At 39.7% G+C, this 9,348-nt stretch overlaps 1 non-coding gene across 1 annotated transcript; it reads left to right on the top strand.

Moving 5' to 3' along the window:
• Positions 1–72, top strand: TRNAC-GCA (transfer RNA cysteine (anticodon GCA)). Its single transcript has one exon. It is a non-coding gene; the product is annotated as a tRNA-Cys (tRNA).
• Positions 73–9,348: the final 9,276 nt, after the last annotated feature.

Here is a 9,348-nt window from a genome sequence, read left to right as displayed (position 1 = left end):
GGGTCCATAGCTCAGTGGTAGAGCATTTGACTGCAGATCAAGAGGTCACCGGTTCGAACCCGGTTGGGCCCTAAACCTTCTCTAAAACTTTTTTTAAATTAGAGTGGTCGGATATTTTTATTTTGATTAACTCTACATGCTATAGTTTCACAAAATTAGATATAAGGATAGTAGTAGGGGTGTTCACTATTTGGATAAAAATGGATGCTAATAGAAAAATTAAACTAAATCGATTTTTCTTTGGGTTAGGTGTGGTTTCGTTTTAGATTTTTAAAAATCGATAGTATATAAGTTGGTTATTGTTTTGTTCAAAAAATTCGAAGAAATAACTAAATCGAACCGACAAATTACATACATATATTTATTATTATACATACACAAAATATTATTTTTAGGGAAAAGGATAAAAATTTCCTTAAACTATGTGAAAGGAAAAAAAATGTCCTTCATTTATAGTTTGGCTCAAAAATGTCCTTATCGTCAATACTTTGGTTTAAAAATGTCCTTAAACTATGTAAAAGGAACAAAAATGCCCCCGTTTGTAGTTTGGACCAAAATGCCCTTATTGTTATTTAATGGATCAAAAAAGTTCATCTTCCAAATTAATATATTATTATTTTCTTTTTGACACATTTTTTAATTAATGTTTTCTCAAAAAATTAGAAAATGTTTATCTTACTTTAATTCAGAAAAAAATAAAAAATGAAAATATTTTTTATTTTATCGGTATAGTTTTTATCGTTTTATAAATATAAACTTATGATAGATATACTATGATCTTATATGTATGGCATATATTATCAATCGAACGGGTACATGAAATTATTCTATTTTAATTGATAAATGAGATTAATAAGAAAAAAAAATATTTCCTACATTTTTATTTGTTAAAGTGAATTTTGAAGAAAGTAAACAAGAATAGTGTTCCCTTAATAATATTTTAATTAGGAAGAAGATGTGATTAAAAAAAAATATATATATTATTTGGAAGGGCATTTTTGACTCATTTTGTAAATATAGGGCATTCATGGACTAAAGTATTGACTGTAAAGACATTTTTTAGCCAAAGTATTGACTATAAGGGCATTTTTGAGCCAAACTATAAACAAAGGGCATTTTGATCCTTTTTCTTTATTTATATAAACAATTTTTAAGATCGAGGTGAGAATATATATCTTTTTGGTGTTATATATATGAGCGTGTGTAGACAATTCTTTATAAGATTGAAATTATCACTATCTCTTTCTTCAAGGCCAAAATAATGAATTTTGAAGTTTTATTCATAGTAAATTCAATGAAGGAAAGTTCTGTAATGTTAGTCATGTTATTCTTACAATAACTTGTATTTATGAAGTTAATGAACATAAACAGAAACAAGATGAAGCAGAAAAAATTTTAAATAGAAGAATTAATCCGAGTCCACAGAAACTACTGTGTGTCCTTAAGAAATTTAATCCCCTCACTGTACCCAAGGTTATGGATTAATTTCTTCCAAGATAAAACGGATTAAACTTGTTAAAGAAATAGTGGTACCTCAAATTTCTTTAACTTCAACGAACTGAAGAACAGCAACAAGTCACACAGATTCAGTCGATCGACACTTTGATTTTATTTGAGAGAAAAATAAATGCAGAGAAAGAAAAAATTTTCAGTTATTAAAAAATCAAAAATTGACTTCCTTTTATAGCCATTTTCAGCAAGGAACATGTCTGTTCAGTGAAATCTGTTCAGACCCATTTTATCCAGAAAGTTGTGTCTTTTGGAAAAAATAACAACTTTTCGAAAAACTGTATCTGTTAGGAAAATAACTACTTTTTGGAAAGTAACAACTTTTCGAAAAGTAACGACTTTTCGGAAAGAGTAACAACTTTTCAGAATGTTACCGTTACCTGCAAATTTATAATAAATGACTTTTCATTTGCACTTTGCAAATGACTTTTCATTTTCTCTCTAAAGTAGTTCCCTCACTTTTGATATTTTCTCTTTTCTTTTCCCATTCACACTTGCTAAAACCCAACAATCCCCCACATGAATGGGGAAGGCTATTGTTAAAACATATGCATGAAAAAACTTGTGTGTCTTGTAGGTAAAGGTTAATCGCATCTGGATAAGTAGGTTTTCCTTTAAACTTTCCGTAGTGAACATATATCGGATATACTCGGTCAATCGGTAGATTTGATATCTTTGAACCGTCGAGCTTTGGTGTATACCTAGACAACATATGTCACACAATCAACCCTTGAACTGTTCTTAGTTCTCATTGTTTTGTTCGTTTCAGCCATGAACACATCTTGGATAGTAAGTGCTTAAAGAACTGGCCTTACCGGATTCTCCTTGAAGCGGCTTACACTTCACACTTACATAGGTGATTTCTAAATGTGTTATCCCATAAATACACCATTTGATATTCCTTGTATCAAACTTAGAAACCATTAAAAAGTCCTTATGTCTTTATCCTAGTTACTAAACATTGTCTCATCATGAGAATGGACCATAAAATAATAATAATATTTTATTTTATTTTTCCTTTGACAATGTTGAACCGTCATCAATGACTTTGTTTTATCTCCTTGAACCTAGATCTTGGGATCTCCAGTCTTCTAGGTAGAGTTACCGCCACAATGACTTGTTCTCGGCCATAGTCCCATTCCCGTCGATGATTTCTCAACTCCCTCTCTATTTAGGCCTTTTGTAAGTGGATCCGACACATTATCTTTTGACTTCACATAGTCAATTGTGATAATTCCACTAGAGAGTAGTTGTCTCACAGAGTTATGTGTCACGACCCAAACCGGGTTGCGACTGGCACCCATACTTACCCTCCTATGTGAGCGAACCAACCAATCTAAACCTTAACATTTCAATATAATATAAACAGAAAGTAATGCGGAAGACTTAAACTCATAAATAATCAACTTCTATAACTCAAAAACTTATCATTATCCCCAGAATCTGGAAGTCATCACCCCAAGAACATCTACAATCAAATGACTAAACTAAGAGTATTCTAAAAGCTAAAAATACATAAGAAGCTAGTCCGTCCCGGAGGTTCAAGGCATCAAGACATGACGGAGGAGATCCAGTCCAAGCTAGAAGTGTTAGCTCACCCTGAAGATCCGGTGTGACCGAGACTGGCTTGAATTACTGTTAAGTCGAAGATGACGGCACGTTTGCTGCACTCCACAATTAAACAAGAAGAAAACAATAAAAGTAGGGGTCAGTACAAAACATGGGTACTGAGTAGATATCATCGGCCAGCTCAAAATAGGGAACAGTATATATCAAGTATTATCATAAATCAACTATACAACTCAACATGTAACAACAACAAGTACTATAATCATCAATAAGTACCATCAAGTTCATACGTGAGGACTCAAGCCCCAATATCATACTCATTTGGGAATCATGTTCGTTAGATTGAGTATATTAACATCTTTCAAGATTCATTATCTTTATTTCTCTTGTGTCGGTACGTGACACTCCGCTCCCTCATATTCATTATTCCTCTTGTGTCGGTACGTGACACTCCGATCCCCTAAATCTACGTGTCGGTTCGTGACACCCGATCCCCTAATTCTACGTGTCGGTTCGTGACACCCGATCCCCTAATTCTACGTGTCGGTTCGTGACACCCGATCCCCTAATTCTACGTGTCGGTTCGTGACACCCGATCCCCTAATTCTACGTGTCGGTTCGTGACACCCGATCCCCTAATTCTACGTGTCGGTTCGTGACACCCGATCCCCTAATTCTACGTGTCGGTTCGTGACATCCGATCCACTAATATCATTCTGTAAATCATCAAGCCTTCTTCTATACCGAGGCATCATCATTAATGATGTATATTAAAGTTTCTTTTCACGATTTGGGATTCAATATTTTCATCATGCTTAACTTATCACAAACACATAATCATATTCATGCAAACATGCAATTAAGCATATAGTAGGGTTTACAATACTACCAATACATATCATTCTCTATTAAGAGTTTACTATGAAAGCATGAAAACCATAACCTACCTCCACCGAAGAATTTAAATCAAGCAAGTTAATCCTCAAAGCTTGGTGTTTTCCTCCCCTTCTCGATCGTTTCTCTCTCTCCCTTCTGGTTCTTTCTATTTTCTTATTCAAACCCTCTTTCTTTTACCCTCGTTAGTATATAATTAAGAATAAAAGATGGCAATAACACCCCACTAATTAACTTAGGGTTACCTCTTTTAACCCTCAAGAATTTGAGTTATTAATATAAACCCACGAAATCTATAATTAAGGAAGAATAGTCCAAAAACGTCCCTTACAACTTCACCAGAAATCCGACTCTGCCTGGGATTTGCGCAACCTGTGACGGGCCGTCGTGCCTGCGACGGTCCGTCCTGCAGGTCGTCGCAGAGTTCAGAAACCCAGATTTCCACCAAGGGTCTGTGACGGTCCGTCACACCTGTGACGGTCCGTCACACCTGTGACGGTCCGTCACACCTGTGACGGTCCGTCACACCTGTGACGGTCCGTCCTGCCATTCCGTCACAAGGTTCAGAGAGTTGATCCTCAGTACCCAATTTCAGATTTTCTAAGTGTTTTGAAACGTTGGATCACGACGGTCCATCACACCTGTGACGGTCCGTCCTGCCATTCCGTCACAAAGTTCAGAGAGTTGATCTTCAGTACCCAATTTCAGATTTTCTAAGTGTTTTGAAACGTTGGATCACGACGGTCCGTCACACCTATGACGGTCCGTCCTACCATTCCGTCACAAAGTTCAGAGAGTTGATCTTCAGTACCCAATTTCAGATTTTCTAAGTATTTTGGGACGAGACCCCCTCGACGGTTCGTCGTGCCCATGACGTTCCGTCGTGGGGTCCGTCGCTTCTGCTAGTTTTCCCAGAATTGAAGTTTGTTGCTCAAAACGACTAAACGGGTCGTTACATTAGATACCAATTTACCCATCGTTCGTCCCCGAACGATCAAAAGAAGGAAAACAAGGGCGAAAAGGAGTACCTGAATCTGTAAACAGATGTGGGTATTTTTCTCGCATATCCGCCTCCTTCTCCCAAGTGGCTTTTTCAACCGGTCGATTCTTCCATTGCACCTTGATGGATGCAATCTCTCTTGACCTCAACTTGCGAACTTCTCTATCTAAAATAGCAACAGGCTCCTCTTCATAAGACAAGTTCTTATCAAGCAAAACTGAATCCCAACGGATAATGTAATTTCCATCCCCATGATATCTTTTCAACATAGACACATGGAATACCGGATATACTCCGGATAGCCCTGGGGGCAAGGCTAACTCATAAGCCACCTCCCCTACTCGCTTGAGTACTTCAAAGGGTCCAATGTACCTTGGACTTAGTTTACCCCTTTTTCCAAACCGCATCACCCCTTTCATGGGCGAAACTTTCAACAAGACTTGTTCACCTTCCATGAACTCTAAGTCTCTAACCTTTCAATCTGCATATTCTTTTTGTCTACTTTGCGCCGCTAGAAGCTTTTCTTGAATAGACTTCACTTTTTCCATCGAATCTCTCAAAAGGTCAGTACCCCAAGGTCTAACCTCGAACGAATCAAACCAACCAATGGGAGACCTACATCTCCTCCCATACAATGCTTCAAATGGGGCCATATCGATACTTGAGTGATAGCTATTGTTGTATGAAAACTCCGCTAAGGGTGGAAAGCTATCCCAGTGACCACCAAACTCTATCACACACGCACGAAGCATATCCTCCAACACTTGAATCGTCCTTTCAGACTGACCATCGGTCTGAGGATGGAACGCAGTACTAAGGTCCAACCTAGTACCCAATTCCGCATGCAATGTTTTCCAAAACTTAGAAGTAAACTGCGTACCTCTATCTGATATGATGGATAGTGGAACCCCATGCAATCGCACCACTTCCGAGATGTAAAGTTTGGCTAACTTTTCTGCATTGTAAGTCACCTTGACCGGGATGAAATGAGCAGATTTAGTTAACCTATCGACAATCTCCCAAATAGAGTCATACTTACCCATTGTCTTCGGGAGACCAACCACAAAATCCATCGCAATTCTTTCCCCCTTCCATTCCGGAATGGGCATTCTCTGAAGTGTTCCTCCGGGCCTTTGGTGTTCATACTTTACTTGTTGACAGTTTGGACACTTAGCAATAAAGTCAACAATATCTCGCTTCATTCTACTCCACCAATAGTGTTGTTTTAGGTCACGATACATCTTGGTTGCACCCGGATGTATAGAATACCTTGAACTATGAGCCTCTGTCAGAATAGTGTTGATCAAATCATCAACACGGGGTACGCATACCCTTCCCTTGATTCTCAAAACACCTTCCTCATCGATTTGTGCTTCCTTAGCCTCCCCTCGCAATACTTTATCTTGAATTCTTCTTAGTTTCTCATCATTAAACTGTTTTTCCTTAATCTTGTCAAGAAAAGAAGATCTTGACTCCACATAAGCCAACAATCCTCCCTTCTCATTTACTTCTAATCTCATCAAGTCATTAGCTAGAGTCTGAACCTCTCTAGCTAATGGGCGTCTAGAGGCTTGCAAGTGAGCTAGACTTCCCATGCTTCCCGCTTTTCTACTTAAAGCATCCGCCACAACATTCGCCTTCCCCGGATGATACAAAATGGTGATGTCATAGTCCTTCAGTAGTTCCATCCATCTTCTCTGTCTCAAGTTCAAATCTTTCTGAGTAAAGACATACTGAAGGCTACGATGATCCGTGTAGACCTCACACTTAACCCCATATAAATAGTGTCTCCACTGCTTTAATGCAAACACTACCGCAGCCAATTCCAAATTATGAGTTGGGTAGTTACGTTCATGTACTTTTAATTGCCTTGAAGCATAAGCAATCACACTCTTCTCTTGCATTAGTACTGCACCCAAACCAGAATAGGATGCATCACAATAAACAATGAAGTTCTTACCCTCTACTGGTAAGGTAAGGATATGTGCGGTAGTCAACAAAGTCTTGAGCTTCTGAAAGCTTTCCTCACATTCGTCCGACCATACAAATGGAACATTCTGCTTAGTCAAGTTCGTCAATTGGGAAGCAATAGAAGAGAATCCCTTGACAAATCGACGGTAGTAGCTAGCTAACCCTACAAAGCTCTTTATTTCTGACACATTAGTAGGTCTCACCCAATTCTTCACTGTCTCAACCTTAGAAGGATCCACCATCACTCCATCCTTAGAAACCACGTGTCCCAAGAAGGACACTGCATCTAGCCAAAACTCACACTTAGAGAACTTGGCATAAAGCTTTTTCTCCCTCAACATTTCCAATACCATTCTCAAATGCTCTTCATGTTCCTTCTTGCTCTTTGAGTATACTAATATATCATCAATAAATACGATCACGAAGAGGTCCAAATATGGTTTAAAAATCCCATTCATCAAGCTCATGAACGCAGCAGGGGCATTCGTTAGACCAAAAAACATCACTACAAATTCGTAATGCCCATACCTCGTTCGAAAAGCGGTCTTTGGCACATCCGTTGCCCGTATTTTCAATTGATGATAACCGGATCGCAAATCAATCTTAGAGAATACACAAGCACCTTGTAACTGATCGAACAAGTCATCAATGCGGGGAAGAGGGTACTTGTTCTTAATAGTTACTTTATTCAGTTGTCTGTAGTCTATGCACATCCGAAAACTCCCATCCTTCTTCTTTACAAACAACACCGGAGCACCCCAAGGAGACGCACTTGGTCTAATGAAGCCTTTGTTCAATAACTCTTGAAGTTGTGCTTTTAACTCCCTTAACTCCGCGGGAGCCATTCTATAAGGGGGTATTGAAATGGGGAAAGTACCGGGTTCAAGATCAATACAGAAGTCAATATCCCTATCCGGTGGCATACCAGGAAGATCTGCAGGGAACACATCCAAAAACTCACGAACTACCGAAACCGACTCAATCGAAGGTACTTGGGTAGTGTCATCCTTGAGATGTGCCAAGAAAGCTAAACACCCTTTACTAATCATCTTCTTAGCACGAAGAAAGGAGACGATGCGGACCGGATTGGAAGTGTAGTCACCCTCCCACATTAACGGGTCTGTCCCAGGCTTGGCTAACGTCACCGTTTTAGCATTAAAATCCAAGATTGCAAATTGCGGAGAAAGCCAAGTCATACCCAGAATCACATCAAAATCGTCCATTTCTAAGATAACCAAATCTACATAGGTGTTGCTCCCCACAAAGCTCACCAGACAAGACCTATACACCTTTTCAACTACCACAGACTCACCCACCGGAGTAGAAACACGAATAGGCATATCAAGAAATTCACAATGTAAATTTAGACCATTAGCAAATGAGGAAGATACATAAGAAAATGTGGATCCAGGATCAAACAATACGGAAGCCATGCAATCACAAACCAGAAGATTACCTGTGATGACAGCGTCAGATGCCTCCGCTTCAGACCGCCCAGGGAAAGCGTAACAATGGGCCCTATCGTTTGTCTGCCCATTGCCCCTACCATGTTGTGATGTAGTGGCCCCAGTTTGCCCATTACCTCTGCCGTTTTGGTGACCACCATTACCTCGACCACCACGTCCTCCAGAATAACGGCCTCTACCATGACCACCTCTACCTCTAGCTATTGGGGGTCTATAACTTGGTCCGGGACAATTTCTCTTAATGTGTCCAATCTCCCCACATCCATAACATTCTCTGGAGTCACTCATAGGCCCCTCGGAGAAATGTTGACTGGTCTGAGGTGGACCCCCAACTACAGTCTGTAGTGAAGACTGAATGGGTCGAGCCGAGTAACCTCCGGAACCTTGTCCTCTAGAGTAAGAACCCTTAAACTCACCTCCCTTTCAAAACCTCTTTGATGTCGATGTCGTGGTGAAGTCGTCTGGCTTCACTCCTTCTACTTCTATCACAAAGTCTACCACTTCTTGGAAGGATTTTGCCGTTGCCGCTACCTGTAAGGCCGAAATCCGCAATTCTGACCTCAACCCCTTCACAAACCGGCAAATCCGCTCTTGAGGACTGAAACAGAGTTGAGTGGCATATCTGGATAGTGCATGAAACTTAGCCTCATAAGCATTAACCGACATCCTACCTTGCTCTAGGCTCAAGAACTCATCCCTTTTCCTATCCCTTAAAGTCCGGGGGATATACTTCTCCATAAACAAACTAGAGAATGAGGCCCAAGTCATAGGTGGTACCTCTATTGGTTGACAGTCGATATGTGACCGCCACCACATTTTGGCGTTTCCTTGAAACTAATAAGTCACAAACTCCACACCAAACCGTTCTACTATACCCATCTTGTGTAGTAGCTCATGACAGTCAACCAGAAAATCGTAAGCATCCTCAGATTCCGCACC

This window comes from Solanum lycopersicum, chromosome 3 (genome assembly GCF_036512215.1).
Source record: "Solanum lycopersicum chromosome 3, SLM_r2.1".
NCBI classification, from domain to species: domain Eukaryota; kingdom Viridiplantae; phylum Streptophyta; class Magnoliopsida; order Solanales; family Solanaceae; genus Solanum; species Solanum lycopersicum.
Note: the sequence above shows the minus strand (reverse complement) of the source record. Positions and strands in the feature narration are given on the sequence as shown.